Below are 18,521 nucleotides of genomic sequence, written 5' to 3'. Positions count from 1 at the left end.
TGTAGCTCAAGCTTAGAAACCTTTTGCAAATTTTCAGCGTTGTTACAGACCATTTCCTGTAGGGTCCCTTAGGGGAAGCCAATTGCGTCCTAGTTTAGAAATGCCCATTGTTCAGCGGGGCCACAGTACACATGCTTTCAAAATTCAAGGGCATAGTTACAAATAATTACCATCAAAGGATTTAAAATGAAGGACATTGTCGCTAAATAAGAAACTAATGACTGAGCAGAGCTGTGTAATGTAATTATACTTAAGATGGGCCTTCTGATGAATCACAGAGGAATCTTTGTGCTGCCTTGTGTCTCCATAAATGCACTTAACTGCTATTGACAGTAATAGGAGGGAGTCAAATATAAAAAGCTTTTTTTTTTTTCCTTTTCCAGTTTCTAGAGGGAGTTAGAAAGAAAAAGTACATTTTTTAAAAAGGATGCTTTGCCCAGTACCTCTGAATACTTGACAATTATATGAAATTATTAAACAAAAGTCACTTAAATGAAAACCAAGCCCACTGCTAATAAATTCAGGTTTCTCTATCATTAACAACCCCCTGAATCTTATGGTCAGTTTCCATTCTGCACAGCAAATCTCTTAAACTTACATATTAAGTGTTTCTATGAACCTAATTTTTATTTACTTAATTCATGCCTGAAGCCTTCATTAGAAGTGTTTTCTTATTAAAATCGGGGGTGAGCCTGGCTCCCTGCTGTACAATTTTAACACATTTGAAAGGGAAAATGTTTTATTGGTTAATATCTGATACTTGGGCAAAGCCAATACTGATGCCTTCCCTTTGAATATTTCTTGATGGTTTTCATCTTTATTGCGCATACATCATCCCAGCTACTCCTCATAATAAATGGGGTGAGGGAGGCCTGAGAGGGAGTACGATCCCACTCTACAAGATACAAAAACCATGGCTCCAACAGTGTAAGTAACTGGCCTAAGATTGTGTAGCTGAAACACGGAGGCGGTACCACTCCACTGCCTCTCCCTAAATAAATTCAATTAGCTTATTTGTGCAACAGAGGATGATTCATTAGTTTGCTAATTGCTCTCTCCTCCATGGTTCCCTTCTTTAGCAGATGTATAAATATCTAGGAGGCCCCTTCTGATGCTCATTGGTTGATGAACATACTGTGTTATTTCTGTTGGCAAGCACAGTGGTAAAGTGAGAAGGCCTTGAGCCATGGAGTCACTGAGTTCTTCAGATCACTGCTTCACTACTTACTAATTGACATGGTATGTGAACTCACGCAAGCCAGTTAACCTCTGAGTCTCTGTGTCGTATCCTAGAAAGTGGGAGAAGAGAAAATCTGCCTCATGGCTGATGTGAGGAATAAACGGGATGATGTTTCGAAGTGCCTGGCACCATGCCTGATGTAAAATAGAAGTGCAACAAGTATGAATTTTTCTCCTCATCCAATGCATTTTTATATTATCAAGTTCCTAGAAGTGTTGCTTCCGGTCAAGTTGAACAACTTAATGTTCGTTTTCTGTGGGTGAATCTTCTGTGTTCTGTCATCAACCACCAACCATTATTGAGCTCTTACTATGTCAGGAGATCTGGAATAGTCCCTGTGGACGCACAATGGGGCCAGCATCAGGTTCAAGAGAGGGGACAGTCATCCAAAGAGATTTCACAGACATTTTGAACCAGGTGGCCAATGAGCACCAGAGTTGATAGGCATGACAAGAGGTCCAAGGATGCCAGTAACATAGGTCTGTCTGGAAAGGCTCATCTAGAAATGATGAAAGTTGACATCTGTCCAGCCTTGCCTTTCTGGGATCTGCAAAGCTATAGGTGCTAAAAGTCTTCTGCCTGAAGATTCAGCTCTGCTCCATCTTTGAGGTAACCCATGCTGAGGCAGGCCATATATATCCAGTTCAGACCAGCCCTAACTCCCGTGGCCCGTGGGTCTGGAATTCATCTTTTTGCCATTGGCTAACTGGGCACCTGGAGCCTCACCAAATCATAGGCTTCTCCCCTAAAATATAAATACATGTTTGTCTAATCTGGCACAATCCCTTGAAATTGTGCAATTATCTTTTGCTGGTCACAAAGCAAGATAAGTGTTGACTCTTCTCACATGGTTCACTACGTTATTCCTAAACCATTTGTCAAAGACCGTGCCTCACATTACATTTCATTCCACCTGTAATCCTCCTGTCCTCAGGCCTTGTTTACTTATTCTGTCTTTTCTGCCCTCACTACTTCCTTCAAATTTGACTTCTGAAACTCTCATTGGCTTTCCTTCAACCATAGGTTGGTTAAATTCTCCTTCCTGCTTCCCTGACCTAAAATCATCTTTCCCATCCCACTTGGCTCCAGAAAGTCCTGTCTCTAAGTTAAGCCATATGGAAAGCTTATCTCCCTGCACTTAGCAAATAGAAACCAAGGCTGAGTGTCTCATTGGCCCTCCAGTTTTCCTCTTCGGGCTAGTGTCCTGCCTTGAATTTTAGGCTGCTTGGATAGAATCCAGATACGTTATCTAACATTTAGCAAATGCCAAATCCAGTTCCCTGTAATTCTCTAGCCACCAACCTAGGCCTTACTTTTGCCCAGACAAACTTCCCAGAAAGGATCTAAGGTACTCAGGTATACTTTCTGACTAGACACTTCTATTGCTATGCCAACCATTCTGATGTGAGTAATAGCAATTGACGGTGTTCTGTTTCCTATTCCTGGCCCCCTTATAACCAGTTCTGTTCAATGAGCTGTGAGAAATGGTGGGTGTTATTCCTGGACCAAGTTTTCTTGTCATCAGTGCACAAATCCCCAGAGCTTTCTTTTCTGCTACAGTACAACTCACAGTTTTCCAGATGGGGATTCTCCCTCAGCCTGGGGTCCAGAGTGAGGATGACTGGCACCCAACTAGCCAACAATGAACATGTAGCTTGAGTGAGGCATAAACTTTTGTTGTGGAAAACACTGAGATTTTAAGGTTGTTTCTTACCTCAGCATAATCTATCCTTACTGATACACTCCGTACTATTTGAACCACACTGACCCATATGAGGCTGACTTTGCCATGATCAGAACAGCAGGCTCAGTCTTGCGTAGGGAAAGACTTATAGCTCAGTTAATCCCCTTGGTCTGTGCTCTGAACAACCAACCCATCATGCTTCCTTTTCAAGCATGCCCTGAATGCTCAATCTCCCAGGAAATCAGCAGGATACCCTCTTACCTTACTCCAAGCCGGGATTTCCCAATAGCAGCTTACATGATGTTTATTTCCTTTATAAGAAACATAGAGACTGGCCATCATCAAGTCAACTTGCAGATTCAATCACTGCGTCAAAGATCCAAGTGCTTTTTCCTTCTCTTGCCCTAGCCTTGACCTAAAGTGCGTGACTTTCTGATTGCAAGATGCTGCAACCTTTAGAGGCATCTATTTTTCAGGTAACAGCATCCAAGGCATAATAAGACCTTCTCTGTATGCCATCTTTTTTTCCCCTTAGGTCTCACTAGCCAGATTGTGCATTGCTGCCATTAGGGACTGCCAAGACTGGCCTGGAGACCTCATGATGCACCGAGACTGGGCCTGCTGCTATTCCAGTGAAATCAGGTTCTGTCATAACAGGTTTTCCTTGGGAGAAAAGAGCCATGGTCAACTAAGTTTGGGACACAGTGAGTTAAACAGGCTTTGTTATTACACAATATCTTAGAATAGTCTTTTGATATGCTATGTACCCTGTGAATCTCCAAGAGAGAGACAACGTTAAAGTTGTGAAGCATATATCCCAGACTTATTCCATCAAAGTCTTGTACAGAGCATCTCATTGTACTCATATAGAACCACCCCAGTAATTTGGACCCTAATTAACCAAGAGTTCATAATGTTTTGACCAGAATTGTATGAATGTTTTCTTTCATGTTAACTGTGACTAGGAGGTTTATTCAGCAAATTAATGGCTACTAAATGAAATTTGGTTGTTTTACCTAATTATAGAAACAAAATGCTATTCACTACTTTACTATGTCAATTTACTATATTCACTGCTTTATCAAATAATGTCTTCCAAATGAATGTTACTAATTATCAATGTCTATGCTAGTCATTAAAAATAGGCTCAAAGAAAACTTCAATTTAGAAACACATTTTAAGAAGTCTTTCACTTAAATTATCCTTTCAGTTAAATTAAATTGTGGCTCTAGGAACGCCTGAGTGGCTCAGTCGGTTAGGTGTCTGACTTCGGCTCAGGTCATGATCTCACGGTTTGTGGGTTCAAGCCCCGCATTGGGCTCTGTGCTGACAGCTCAGAGCCTAGAGCCTGCTTCAGATTCTGTGGCTCCCTCTCTTTCTTCCCCTCCCCCACTCATTTTCTCTCTCTCTCTCCCTCTCTCTCTTTCAAAAATGAACAAACATTAAAAAAAAAAATTGTGGGTCTAAAAGCACCGTAGATCAAACCATTGGGATAGCAAGTGTGAACTACTAATGATCCTGCATTTCTTTGTGATTTTTTCAAAGCTAGTATTTCCATTTATTCCAACTTTTAAGTCTTCCTCCCCTCTATTATATACTGCACGTAGAAAACTCCCTACCCACATATAGCAGGCTGAAAACATCTCCTTCATCCTTCTTACATCCCCTCCCTGCTCACTCTAACCCCAAACCACATAGGCACACGGACAGCACCGACCACCTTAACATTATGTTTAAGTCTTCAGCCAAAAAGAGTCAAACATTCTTCCCTTGAGACTAAGCAAATATCAGAGGATAATAGATCTAACATTGGCTGTTTTGTGACACATGGAGTTTTTAATACTAAATTCCACGGGTTGGATTAAAGGTATTGCTGGTTAAATCCCAACGTTGTATAGAAATTTTAATATCACCCTTTTGACAATATGCTTCTAAGATTTTAGGTGGTTATACTTTAATGATTTTAAAAGGCATTTTGGCATATGCTACAAGATAAAAACTTGTTACAATTAGAAAAGATTTCAGGAAATCATAAAGAGTTATGCTAATAGCAAACACATGTTTATCTTTTGTGCAAATGTGCATTTTCCTTTTTGACATCTACGTAGTAATTTTTAAAGTATGATTTCAGAAACATATGGCTTGGCTGTTCCACGCAGGTGTTATATAGTTGCCGCAGAACATATTGTGCTTATAGATATTCAAGCATATGCTTCAGTCCTACTCTTCTTACAACAAACACTTCATAGACTTCCTGCTATTTATGTCAGGAACATGCATTTGGCCTTGATATCACCTGTTCTTTTTAATACAGGGGCTTACCAGGAAACTTCTGGGAGGTTATAAAATCTACAGGAAATAAATACAATGTTGACTTTGTCTTAAAGGTGATTGAGTTGGTAAGGAAGTGGTTAAAAAAATCCTTTATGCCTATAAATGTAGCATGAGATAACAATGTGTTCCCCTAATAACCTTGCCTTATTATTTTCCTCTCCCCACAACCCTTTTGCATTTGTATAAAAACTTAACTCGGTGTTTTAAAAATCATTAGTTCTCAGACTATACTTTCATCACAACCTTCATTTTCAAGAATATGACAGTCCATCTACCGATAAGAATAAGTAATAATAATAGTAGCTGACATTGGCTAAGTGCTATCAGGTCATATTAAGACAACACTAGAGTCAACATGAAGTGTTTTCCACTGGCCAAAGATAGGACAATTTTTGCATCAAAAGAGTTAATGATTACAATGGATTAACATACATATATCAAAAATATGAACATCCATGAGTGGTCCCTAAATATAAACATGACTTAATTTACACTTCCCTCTAGATAACTGCAACATACGGTACCTAGGATTATATTTATGCAAATATATTCGGCCAACTCCTTCCACCCTGGACCTGAATCTAGGGTGATACCAAACTTTAATTACTGGTTTTAGGGAAATAGAGGCCCATGTTTCTCACCAAAGAGGAAGAAGAATGGATAGTCTTCTCACATTTGTAGAGTACACAGGATCGTAAGAATGTTACCTTCATTAGGGTTCTCTAGAGAAGCAGAACCAATAGTATATATAGATGTAGACAAAGATATATTCATATATATACATATACATGTATATAGACATGCATACATAAATGTATATGTATATATAAAGATATGTATTGTAAGGAATTGGCTTACATAATTATGGAGGCTGAGAAGTCCCACAATCTGCTCTCTGCCAGCTGGAGACTCAGGAAATTTCATGATATATTCTAGATGGAGGACCAAGAGAGCCCAGGGGGAGAGCAAGAGAAAGCAATGCCCCAGCTCACTCAGTCCAGCAGGGATCAAATTCTGCCTCTGCCTTTTTTTGTTCTATTCAGGCCCTTAAGGGATTAGATGATGCCCACCCACATTGAGAGGGCAGTCTGCTTTACTCAGTCTACAGATCCATTCTCGTCCAAAAACACCCGCTCAGACACACCAGGAAATAATGTTTAACCAAATTATCTGGGCATCCCATGGCCCTGTTAAGTTGACATATAAATTAACCATCACATCATGCAAATTCAGATCCATGGTTCCTCTGTTCTAGTGATTTTTCACTCCCTGATGCGTATTAGAATTCCCTAGTGAGCTTGGACTCCACCTCCAGAGACTTTGAGTGAATTGCTCTGTGACGTGGCCTGTCATTGTTACGTTTGAAAAAAACTCCTGAAGCAATTCTGAAGTGTAGCTGGCGTTAAGAACCATTGCAGTCTAACTATGGATCCAACCTCATGCTGTCTCCGGAAGGGGGCTGCAATAAGAGAGAATATCCTTCGGGAAATATACTTAAAAACACCATCACCAACAGTAACAAGCCACTAAATGCCAGACATAGCATATCAGACAGTATCGCTTCCTTATCCCTCTAAAAAAACACTGCAAGAGACATACTATTATCTGTCTTTTTACAGATAAATACGCTGAAGCACAAAGTTAAATAAATGACCCATGGTCACAGAGCTAGTAAATAGTGAAGCCAAGATTCAGACCAGGTCTGCATGAATGCAAAACCCATTTTTCACAACATCACACTTCAGATACATTTTCTTTCTGACTCTTAGCTAAAAATGATCTGCTGTCTAAGCTCTGCAGATAACTGCTCAGTATCAGCCTGTGGTGATAAAGATGTTCATTATTCTTCATCAAATAGCCACCTGTGAGGAAGTGAATCCTGCTAGACTTATTTTTATAGGTCATGGAAGAAGGCATTTATGATTGTGACTTATTTGGGAATATAGCATAAGATTGCTGGTTCTTCAGAATCATTAAATGGTAGCATTTTAAATACATGGTACCTAATGGTCGTGTTTTAAAATCAAGTATACATTTTAGGGGCACCTGGGTGGCTCAGTCAGTTAAGTGTCTGACTCTTGATTTCAGCTCAAGTCATGATCTCACAGTTCGTGGGTTTGAGCCCCACAAGGGACTTTGTGCTGACACTGTGGAGAAGCCTGCTTGGGATTCTCTCTCCCTCTCTCCTTCCCCTCCTCTGCTCTCGCTCTTTCACGTTCTCTGTCAAAAGAAATAAACCAACATTTAAAAAATAAAAGTAAAGTATACATTTTAAGTACAGTAGTCAATATTTGATAGACATAAACTATTACTTTCAATAGGGAATCTAGAATTTCTATATAGGGATTTCATAGGGGGCTCAATATGGTGGAAAGGAGAGCCTAGCAGGCTTGTCCTAAACCTATTTTTGCAGAGCCTTCTCCATAAGAATGAGAAAATGTCACATGTTCAGATCAAAGAATTGAGGGGGAAAGCTGGTGGAAGTTGTAGAGAAGCTAAAGCTCCCTCACCCTAGAAAAACTTGTCACTGCTGCTGTCCCTTAGACAGGCGAGGATGTTTATGAACCATCTGATTGGAGTTTACACTATAAGCTATAGTGTGTCTTTATAATTGAACGTTTTTACTATTCCTCTCCTCCTTTAAAAGAAATCTCTTGGATTTCCCATACATGTTCACGTCTTCCACTCTAAGAGTCTAGGTTTGTTTGTTTGTTTTAATTTTTTGTAAGTATTTATTTTATTTTTGAGAGAGAGAAAGAGAGCAAGCAGGGGAGGGGCATAGAGAAAGTGAGACGGGATCTGAAGCAGGCTCCATGCTAACAGCAGAGAGCCCGATGTGGGGCTCGAACTCACAAATGGTGAGATCAAGCCAAAGTCGCATGCTTAACCACCTGAGCCACCCAGGCGCCCCTCTCAGAGTCCAATTACACCTGACAACCTCTGAGCCAACTGTTTGCTTCTGTCCCTCTTTCCTTTACTCAAGCCTGACTATGGCTGCCAGCCTCATCACCAGCTCTCCCGTCCTGTCTTTCATTTGGTTTCCTATTTTCAAGGATAAAATAAAGTAAAAGGAAGACCATGGTGAGGTCCTAAATGGGGTTGTAGAAGGAGAGTCCTTCATCAAAGTGGTGGATGTATGAGAAGCTGGAAGACAATGCCAGAATGATGTGCTGGGAGAGACACCAAGGTTCAGGGTAGGATAGCTGGCCAACCCACGTCTTATCCCCGAGAGCTAGGTGAGGAATAGATGGGAGAGATGAAGGTCCAAATAAGGAAGACTGAGAGCAAGGGACTCAAGTGGAGGGTGGCTGAAATGAATACCAGAGGCAAAATGCTGATGATAGCAGCATTTTGTTTTGTATGGAGACCCAGCCTGAATAAGCCAGATTTTACAGAACTTAGAATGGTATGGATACCCCTGGTTTGGCTCCAATTCCCTGGCATACTTCTGAGCAGGGGAGGCTCTTCAGCCCACATAACCCCTGATGGACCTGTCACTGGACCTGTTGTTGTGTCTGGGATTCTGAAACCCCCCCACCCCCTCCATCAAATTTGTTAGTTCTGTGTGGGACTGCCCAGAAGGCCATGGTGTGTGGGTAATCCTAAACAGGCTGTCACCAGTACCTCCTTCTAAACTTCAAAATATCCTGAAGCCCAGGCAAGTTCACAGCACACTGACTATGTAATTGATGCTTAGGGACACAACCAGTATCTGTCTGTGGTAGCCCTGGAAAACCTTCTTCAGGGTTCCAGTCGGTCTGGAAAACGGGGAGTTGCATCATGCCTTTTGTTTCTGTCAGAATCTAACCAGAACATGGAAGCCACCTGAGCGTTCCTAAGAGGGATTTCAAAACCGGGGGTAAGTTATGTAGGTAATAGAGGAACTGAGAGCCAACTAGAAGACAGTGAGGCAACCCAGAGAATAATTACAGAAGGAAGCTGCTAAGACCCTAGACTAGAGGGACAGAAGAAAAGGTGGTGTTACTGGCCCTTGGCCAAAAGCTGAGACCGTGGCAGGACTGTTTGTAGAAGAGATGTGGCTGCTGCTAGAATTGCTGCCCAAGACTGAGAGGGAAGGAGAGAAAACCTCTGGCCTCTCCCTTACTCTCCAGTCTCCCACCAGTGTGTCCCCTTGGTCACATTCAGCTGAAACCAGCTGAAGTAGGAGGCTGAGAAATGCAGCGTGCACGGATCAGACCCCTGCAAACACGCAGCAGAGCGGGGAAGAGTGGAGAACTTAAGGAAGGGCGGTGTGCCCAGAGAGGCTAACTGCTCCTCTTTGTTGGCCAATCAGACACACTTCCGTGTCAACTTTGCTCCATGCTTCACTCCCCACAGCTTAGCCTCACGCTTCTTGCCATCCTGATGCCAACCATCTATGGTGCCTCACGGAGCCCCATTCCATTCATCCTACTCCATCCCCTGAACCTCTTCTCCAAACTCTTTCTGATGTTGAGGGAACTGTGACTCACTCTTAGCCAAACAAAAACAAAAAGGAAAACCTCTCATCATTCATCCTCTCAGTCAGTGTTGATACATTAAATGGGAATTATGTCAGTGATAACTTGCACTGCTGTACATCTTTTACACATATTACATTTTTTTAATGTTTATTTTTGAGGCAGAGAGAGACAGAGCATGAGTGGGGGAGGGGCAGGGAGAGAGGGAGACACAGAATCTGAGGCAGGCTCCAGGCTCTGAGGCATCAGCACAGAGCCCGACGCGGGGTTCGAACTCATCAACCGCGAGATCGTGACCTGAGCCGAAGTCGGACACCCAACCGACTGAGCCACCCAGGCGCCCCCATGTTTTACACATATTAAGGCCTCCGATTCTCCAACCACTTTGCATTCTTTTTTAGATGAGAAAGCTAAGACATGGAATGCTTACAAAACTTGCTGACAGCAAGGCCCACCAGTGTTAGAGCCAGGAATCAAACATGCAGCCAGGCCCCAGAACCCAAAGTTTTATACAGCACGCACCCTTGTTCTCGAAATGGGCATACAGTGGTGATCACGACAGGAGACTCCTGCTAACGGGGCAGATGTTTTTAAAATACCCTTTTTGAAACAGTTTTGAAATAATTTTAGTTTGCAGGAGAGTTGTAAACAATACAGAAATTTCACCCTTTGTCCCCTAGTGCTAATATCTTACACAACCATAACATATTTATCACTACTAAGCAATCCACATTGGTGCAATACTATTAACTGTGTTGTAATAGACAATATCATGATCGCATCTGGTCTCTTGCAGTCTGTGACAGTTTCTCAGGTCATGTTTTACATGACCTTGACACCTTTGAAAATTCATGGTCAGGTATTTTGTAGGAAGTCCCTTGGCATGGGTTTGTCTGGTATTTTCTCCTAATAGGCTGGTGTTATAGATTTTTTGGATGGGTTAAAGGGTGGAGCATCTTTTTCATCACATCATGTCAAGGATGCATGCTATAAATGTGATTTATCACTGGTGATACTAACCTTAATCTCTTAGTTGAGGGACTGCATGTCAGATTTCTTGCTGTTAAGTTCCTATATTTGTGTTTTCATACTCTGTTAGTTAGAAGTGAGTGACTAAATCTAGCCCACATTCAAGGGGAGAGGAATACAGTTCTACCTCCTGGAGGTGCATTTATTTTCTGTAATTGTCCTGTAAGAAACATTTGTTCCTCCTCTGATTATTTACTCGGTCCTTTATATCAGTATGAATTAATGGATGTTGATTTTATTCTTTAAGTTATAATCCAATAGTCATTACTTCTTTTCTGGCTCAAACCATCCCAGCTTTGGTCTTTGGGAGTTCTTGCAGGTTGACCACTGTGTCTTTTTCATGAATCACCATTTTTTAAAGCATTTCCTTGCTTCCTGTCACTACAAGATGCTCCAGACTCATCTTGCATTTTCTCTGCCCCAGCCCTAGAATCAACCATTTCTCCAAGGAACCCTGGCTCCATTAATTGGAGAAAGGTATTAGAAACCAAGATCTGGAGCTAGATGTACTTCTAGGCCTTCAGTGGAAAGAGCTAGAAAATATATGTATGGGTGTATACTAACCCATGTGTATACTTTAAGGAAATAAAAGTACAAATAGGTTGTTTCTAGCGCTAGAAACAATGAAAAATGCCAGATACCATGTAAAAGAGTTGTCGGTGTGATTTAACACAAACGGAGTGAGGTGGAGGCCAGTGTGGTCTTCTCTGCAGAAGGAATACTTAAAATCTATTAAATGAATAGAAATTAGCCAGGTGGATAAAGGACCTGAATGTGAGACAGGAAACCATCAAAACCCTAGAGGAGAAAGCAGGAAAAGACCTCTCTGACCTCAGCCGTAGCAATCTCTTACTCGACACATCCCCAAAGGCAAGGGAATTAAAAGCAAAAATGAACTACTGGGACCTTATGAAGATAAAAAGCTTCTGCACAGCAAAGGAGACAACCAACAAAACTAAAAGGCAACCAACGGAATGGGAAAAGATATTTGCAAATGACATATCAGACAAAGGGCTAGTATCCAAAATCTATAAAGAACTCACCAAACTCCACACCCGAAAAACAAATAACCCAGTGAAGAAATGGGCAGAAAACATGAATAGACACTTCTCTAAAGAAGACATCCAGATGGCCAACAGGCACATGAAAAGATGCTCAACGTCGCTCCTTATCAGGGAAATACAAATCAAAACCACACTCAGATATCACCTCACGCCAGTCAGAGTGGCCAAAATGAACAAATCAGGAGACTATAGATGCTGGAGAGGATGTGGAGAAACGGGAACCCTCTTGTACTGTTGGTGGGAATGCAAATTGGTGCAGCCACTCTGGAAAGCAGTGTGGAGGTTCCTCAGAAAATTAAAAATAGACCTACCCTATGACCCAGAAATAGCACTGCTAGGAATTTACCCAAGGGATACAGGAGTACTGATGCATAGGGGCACTTGTACCCCAATGTTTATAGCAGCACTCTCAACAATAGCCAAATGATGGAAAGAGCCTAAATGTCCATCAACTGATGAATGGATAAAGAAATTGTGGTTTATATACACAATGGAGTACTACATGGCAATGAGAAAGAACGAAATATGGCCCTTTGTAGCCACGTGGATGGAACTGGAGAGTGTGATGCTAAGTGAAATAAGCCATACAGAGAAAGACAGATACCATATGTTTTCACTCTTATGTGGATCCTGAGAAACTTAACAGAAACCCATGGGGGAGGGGAAGGAAAAAAAAAAAAGAGGTTAGAGTGGGAGAGAGCCAAAGCACAAGAGACTCTTAAAAACTGAGAACAAACTGAGGGTTGATGGGGGGTGGGAGGGAGGGGAGGGTGGGTGATGGGTATTGAGGAGGGCACCTTTTGGGATGAACACTGGGTGTTGTATGGAAACCAATTTGACAATAAATTTCATATATTGGAAAAAAAAAAAAGAGAAATTAGCCAGGTGGAAGGGTGAGAAGAGAGTATTTCCAGTAGAAGGAGCAGCATCTGAAGAAGCACTGAGTAGGAAGAACTCAACGCATTTGACCAATTGGTGCAGACCCATCATGGTGAGAGCAGAGGAATCCAGGGAAAATGCAAATGAGCTGAAGCTGGGTCATGTAGGGCCTTGAAGGCCATGGTAAAAGTTCCCGATTTTTTCATGAATACAATGGATTGCCATCAAAGTGTTTTAAGTAGAGAAGAGAGATGCATTCTTTTTCCACAGAAATGTAGGGCCATGTGAGGTAGGAATCACCTTCCTTAGCAACCGCACCACACCTCCTATAAGCTTTTCTCTGGGGGCAGTCATCCACCAGAAGATTTGTACCTGGTCTACACCATAGCCTTACTTTCTGGGTTTTGAATTTCACCAAGTCCTCATCTACAACATACACTCCTATGAGGGATAATGTTTCTCTATTTTTTACCTAGTTGCTAAAAAGCTCACGACTATGTTTTCTACACAGTTATATTTTCCTGAGTTCATAATAAATTATTCATAATAAAATATCTTCCCTCTCCTTCTCTTTCACTAATTAGTTACCTTTAGAGAATGCTGGGTTCTTGTGGTTTTTTTTTTTTATTATTATCATAAATACCTGTACTTTCATTGCAAGCAAATTGAAGACCTCCTTTGAAATAAGGACGGTTACATACTTTGTAAGAATTAACAAAGATATAAAGAGGCCCATCCTATTACTTGAAGCAGGAATTTTCTCCTTAACGCCACTACCAGCTTCACCCAGAGTATTCCAATCACATGGAACTCCTGAGGTTGTTCTGTTTCTCTGAACAGTTCTAATTACTGCAAAGTTATTAGATGTTTATTGATCGTTGTGCCAGATGAATAAACAATGGTCTGTTGTTAAATAATGAGGCGCTAGTTGTTTAAAAATGTTTATAGTGTCTTATGTAAAATCTAAATGTTTACCAAGTATAAAACACATTAAGAAAATAATTCTTATTAAAAAGCAAACTTTTAAATTGCACACATCAAATATGACTATAAAAATGAAAATAGAAGGTTCTACATCATCTATAGAATGCAATAAAGACAAATAATTATCCCCAGGGGAACACTGTTACAACCATTGCTTACTTATGCTTTATTTGTCCTTTTCTCTTGTGATAATTATTCACTCCTTCGGACTAAGAGATGCTGACAGTTCACTAATAGCATGGTTGTTTTTGTTCCACACACCCTGTGGTTTCCTCTAATTTTAGTCCTAAGACAATGTATTCAATTATTTTCAGGTCCTAAATTTGTTTCAATGGTGTATCTGTCTGTTTAGACTAATGAGTCTCTAATTTAAGAAATCACACCAATTCTATTTTGATATTTCAAAACTATACTGAGCACCATTTAACATGTTACAGAATTCTCACCTCTTCCCCCATACATAAATTTACGTTTGGAAGTCAAGCCAGGAGAGCGCTGGGAGCTGGTCTCAAGACTTGGGTATGATGGCACCTCTACACATACCACATAATAATTGTGACTGAACTTAGACAAATCAATCAGTCCCCACTCTCCATGTTTAACATAGAGTTGGTAATCATTCCTATACCTCGTTCTTCGGGTTGTTATGTGGTTCAAATGGAATAATGGCCGGAAAACTGTTTTCTTTGTGTACCATAAAGTTCTTGTGAATTCTCAGTCATAGTATATGAATATGCATTCGTCTCAAAAGCACTGAACACACACTAAGTGCCAGGCCCAATGTCCATGCCAAAAATGTACAGATGTTTGAGTAGAAGATGATGATGATGATGATGATGTTGACGAGGATGATGATGATAACGACCAAAGTTGCATAGGGTTAAAAATATGTGTAATAGTACTTATATCTATATAACAACTTCAGAATATTATAATGGAGATATGGCATTTTGTCTATTAAATCTCTTACATTTATGTTTTGGTCATTTAAAGAAATAAGTTTATTGTAAATTTGTCATGGATTATCATATGCTGAATATTAACCGTGTAATTGAAACTCTGGAATTGCAAACAGGATATAATTTATGATTCTATTATTTCTAGGAAAAAGTGAGAAATTGGTTAATTTTTTATTAAACTGGTGAATTCTATCAGGTTTTCTGTTGAGTTCCCAGTGTTTTCTCTGATCAGCTCTTCCTATTTTAGACTGACAGTGGGCCCAGGCAGCGTTTCAGTACAAATTGTCCTAGGGAAAGACTTCTGCGACCTTGTATATCATCTGTTTTTTAGGATTTTGAGAGTCAGAAGCATAAATGGCAATAAGGACTCTGAGAGCAAGAGAAATGTGAGCTGTAACTTCACTGGGGCAGCAAGAGACCATAATTATCACACGGACAGCAAGATACTAAGGTAATATGCTGAGTTCACACAATTAGTCAACAGATACTGACGAAACATTTGCCATTCACCAAGCACTGTGCTGGTGACAGGGAATACACTAGTGAATACAGCCTAGTACCTCATCATGGAGATCCAAAAAATTAGGAAGAGTTCAGAAAAGATCAGAAGAGTGTTCTGGGCTAGGGTTAGAAAGCATCTTCTAAAGAAAACAGCATGTGGGAAGACCTGAGGGTAGGAAGGAATATATTGCCTTTAAGTTACTCCTGGAGCATAGACAACATATTCTGGGTGTTCTGTATATCTGTGTATCCCTCACAATGTTCGGTATTGTGTTGTACACAGAGAGACAACAGATATTTTTGAATCAGTAATAAATGATGAACACCAATGACTATGACACCATTGGGTCAGTGGACCCTACCAGAGCTTGTCTAGTTCTGAAGGCTAGAACATGAATATCTTGTCTGGCAAAGTGTGCATTGTGATATCTGCTACACAGGACTACAAAGAAATATAATGAAGTGATACATGGGAAAGCAACCTTTAAAATGCAAACACATCATCAACGTGCTCATTGTTCATCTTTGAAACAAATAGAGGAGTGGAAAGAGCATGGAAAAGAACAACATCAAGGAAGATTCTCATTACAAGGGGTCAGAATCCTTGGGGCACCTGGGTGGCTCAGTCTGTTAGGCGTCCAACTTCATCTCAGGTCCTAATCTTGCAGTTTGTGAGTTCGAGCCCTTCATCGGGCTCTGTGCTGACAGCTCAGAGCCTGGAGGCTGCTTCAGATTCTGTGTCTCCCTATCTCTCTGCCCCTCCTCCGCTCATGCTCTCTCTCTCTCTCTCAAAAATAATAAACATTAAAAAAAAATGTTTTTTAAAAGAAGGGGTCAGAATCCTGAACATTTTACTAATTTAATTCTCAGACACATAAAATAACAGAATGTATCTGAGAAGCGGAAATAACCACATCTGTGTCAATGTTAAAGTCTCATAAACTTGAGGGAGAGACTTGGGGGAGAACTCATAAACTTGGGGGAGAAAGAGAAAACGTTTAGGCTACCAGCTTAAGTAAAGGCATTGTCATTCGTCATGATCAAAGCTCACAAGCCAATGCACCTGAGTTTCACACAACAGCATGGAAGTTGAACAATTTGGTTAAAGAACGTGTTAATGATGCCAGTCAGTGAATTTGGATAGATTTCCCCACAGACTCAAACTCTTGTTTTGATTCTACATTTACATACACAGAGAGTATATATGTGTTTAAAAGAAATTTGTCAAAGCTTTGTTTTGGGGTTATGAGATAATATATATGAAAACACATAATCTACAAATACTTATAGAACTCTAAGAAACTACTATGATCAGTAATATTTTTACAGTTATATTGCTCTATGCCATCATAATCTTATGGGCACGGCTTCTAAAATAATGGTCCTTTGAGAGCTTCTGCTAAATGGTCTTGAATGGAATCCAAGTCTTGAATTGCTTAAATGAATTCCACTCTCTCCTGAATGGTATAATGCTGCTTCAGGATGTTAGTTAATGGAATTGTGACCCTACAACTTTAGTGGAGCTAACTCTATTAATAAGGCCAAATAGGCCTTTATCTAGGATGATAGAAAAACAAATAGCACAGCACTTTTTTTTAATAACCATTGAGATATCCTTGGAATAATGCCACAAACTTGAGCCTGGAGAAGAAAAATTAATTATTTGGAGAGAGAGGACGTTCACATAGTTGCTCATCCTGCCTTTTACTAAGGTATTTGCAGTGTGGGAAGCAGTCAGACTACACTGATTCTCATCACATGCAGTGAGCTTGAGTAAAAGGCTTTCAGGATGTCTGCTATTAAACACGGAAGCCACTCTCTCCATAGGGCATTTCCAAATTAAATATCTTGCAGTATTATCAGTTAATTTACCGGTCATATTACAGTAAACACTGCAAATAGGTTTCAGTTGCCCTGTCAGTACTAATTGATTGGTAGTGGCGGGGGAGGGGGGGGGCACTTTGTTGAATAAAACTGTGATGGTAAAATCAAACTCGAAAGCAAAGAACACAGGTGTTTGTGTGTGTGAGGGGTGGAGATGAGGGGTTGGCAGTCTGTATATACTGAGTCATGGCTCTGGATTAGGGAAAAGGCTGATTAAGCACAGGCTCGTGGTTACATACTCAATTATTCATTTTTTACCTCTTCAAAAAAATGGAAGAAGATATTTAATATAAAAAGATAAAGAAATCAGGGAAAAAGGAAAGTAAGATCAAATAATAAGAGAAGGCCACTAGGAAATGCAAGCCATAAAATCCTACAACCCTTAGCAAACGGGGCTTAAAATTTGACTCTGGACTTCCTAGTAGCTAAATTAAAAATGGGAATCACAATTGTTTGTAACATCCACATTGTCAAAAATGTAAGGCAGGTCCAATAGGGAAAGTGTAAGACAGACATTTTGGTAAAAAAAAGAACAGACCTGGAACTAGAAGGCAGGAATTTAAATCCTATTTAGTAGTCATGTGACTTTCAGCAAATTACTTACACTTGACTACCTCAATGTCTTCTTCTGTAAAATTTGGATACCACTGCTTCATGAATTGTTTCGAAATTAAATTCTAAAGTGAGTATGCTCTTTATTTTTCTTTTGGTCACCTGAATCGATTCCCCTCACTTCTCTGCTTCCCAGGAGTTGACCCTGCAAACTGCATCATCCAGGATCTTTTTGCCCTCTGGCTTCCAGCATGGTTCAGTCGACAAGAGGTAACCTCTCCCCACTGCCGCAATGCCAAGAGCCTAATGGTAGCTCCCTCTATAACTACAGCTTCTGATGGGCAGCAGCCTTCCATAGCACTGGCTCATGCCAGTCTCCCAAAATATTGCTGCCTCCCCTCACCTAAGAGTAGTAACAGCTTCTGGATGCCTGGCGCCTCTCATCACTTGTTGGTTTCCTCAACTGCATCCATACTTCTAGAAATAGTCCATTAAATTCTCATCAGAATCCAATAGGAGAATGTACAGTATTCTGTTTCTGGCCAGGCCCCTGACTGATAAAATAAATATTTATAATAAGGTAGAGAGGGAGGGCATAGAGTCCCAGTTTTGAGCCCCTACTATAGGCCAAGCACAGGCACTGTTTATAAAGATATTCAATAAATGCTGATAAATCTGAACAAAGGGGTATGAGAGAGGATTAAAAAAAAAAACAGATGTCACAAGAATTTGAGACACAGGAATCAGATCCTTTCCATCAGATGACCCCCTTTCCCTAATATGGAATGTGAACAGAAGAAAGAAACTCAGGATTGATTTAGTCTGAACAACAACAAAATGCTAGCATGTATTAAGATGTAAAATATCGTTCTCAGTTTTAATGCAATTCAAAGAGAAATGATGTGGCAAGTGCATGATTTTTCTCTCTGCCATTTAATATAGTTGGGTATA

General features: G+C 40.4%; 1 long non-coding RNA gene across 1 annotated transcript; it reads left to right on the top strand.

Annotated features, from left to right (window-relative positions):
* Positions 1-1,169: 1,169 nt before the first annotated feature.
* On the top strand, positions 1,170-18,521 carry LOC109266779 (uncharacterized). Its single transcript, XR_008419414.1, has 3 exons — positions 1,170-3,632; positions 14,965-15,084; positions 17,767-18,521. It is a non-coding gene; the product is annotated as an uncharacterized LOC109266779 (long non-coding RNA).

This window comes from Panthera pardus, unplaced genomic scaffold (genome assembly GCF_024362965.1).
Source record: "Panthera pardus isolate Hobbes unplaced genomic scaffold, ASM2436296v1 HiC_scaffold_11, whole genome shotgun sequence".
NCBI classification, from domain to species: Eukaryota; Metazoa; Chordata; class Mammalia; order Carnivora; family Felidae; genus Panthera; species Panthera pardus.
This window is presented reverse-complemented; position numbering and strand designations above follow the sequence as displayed.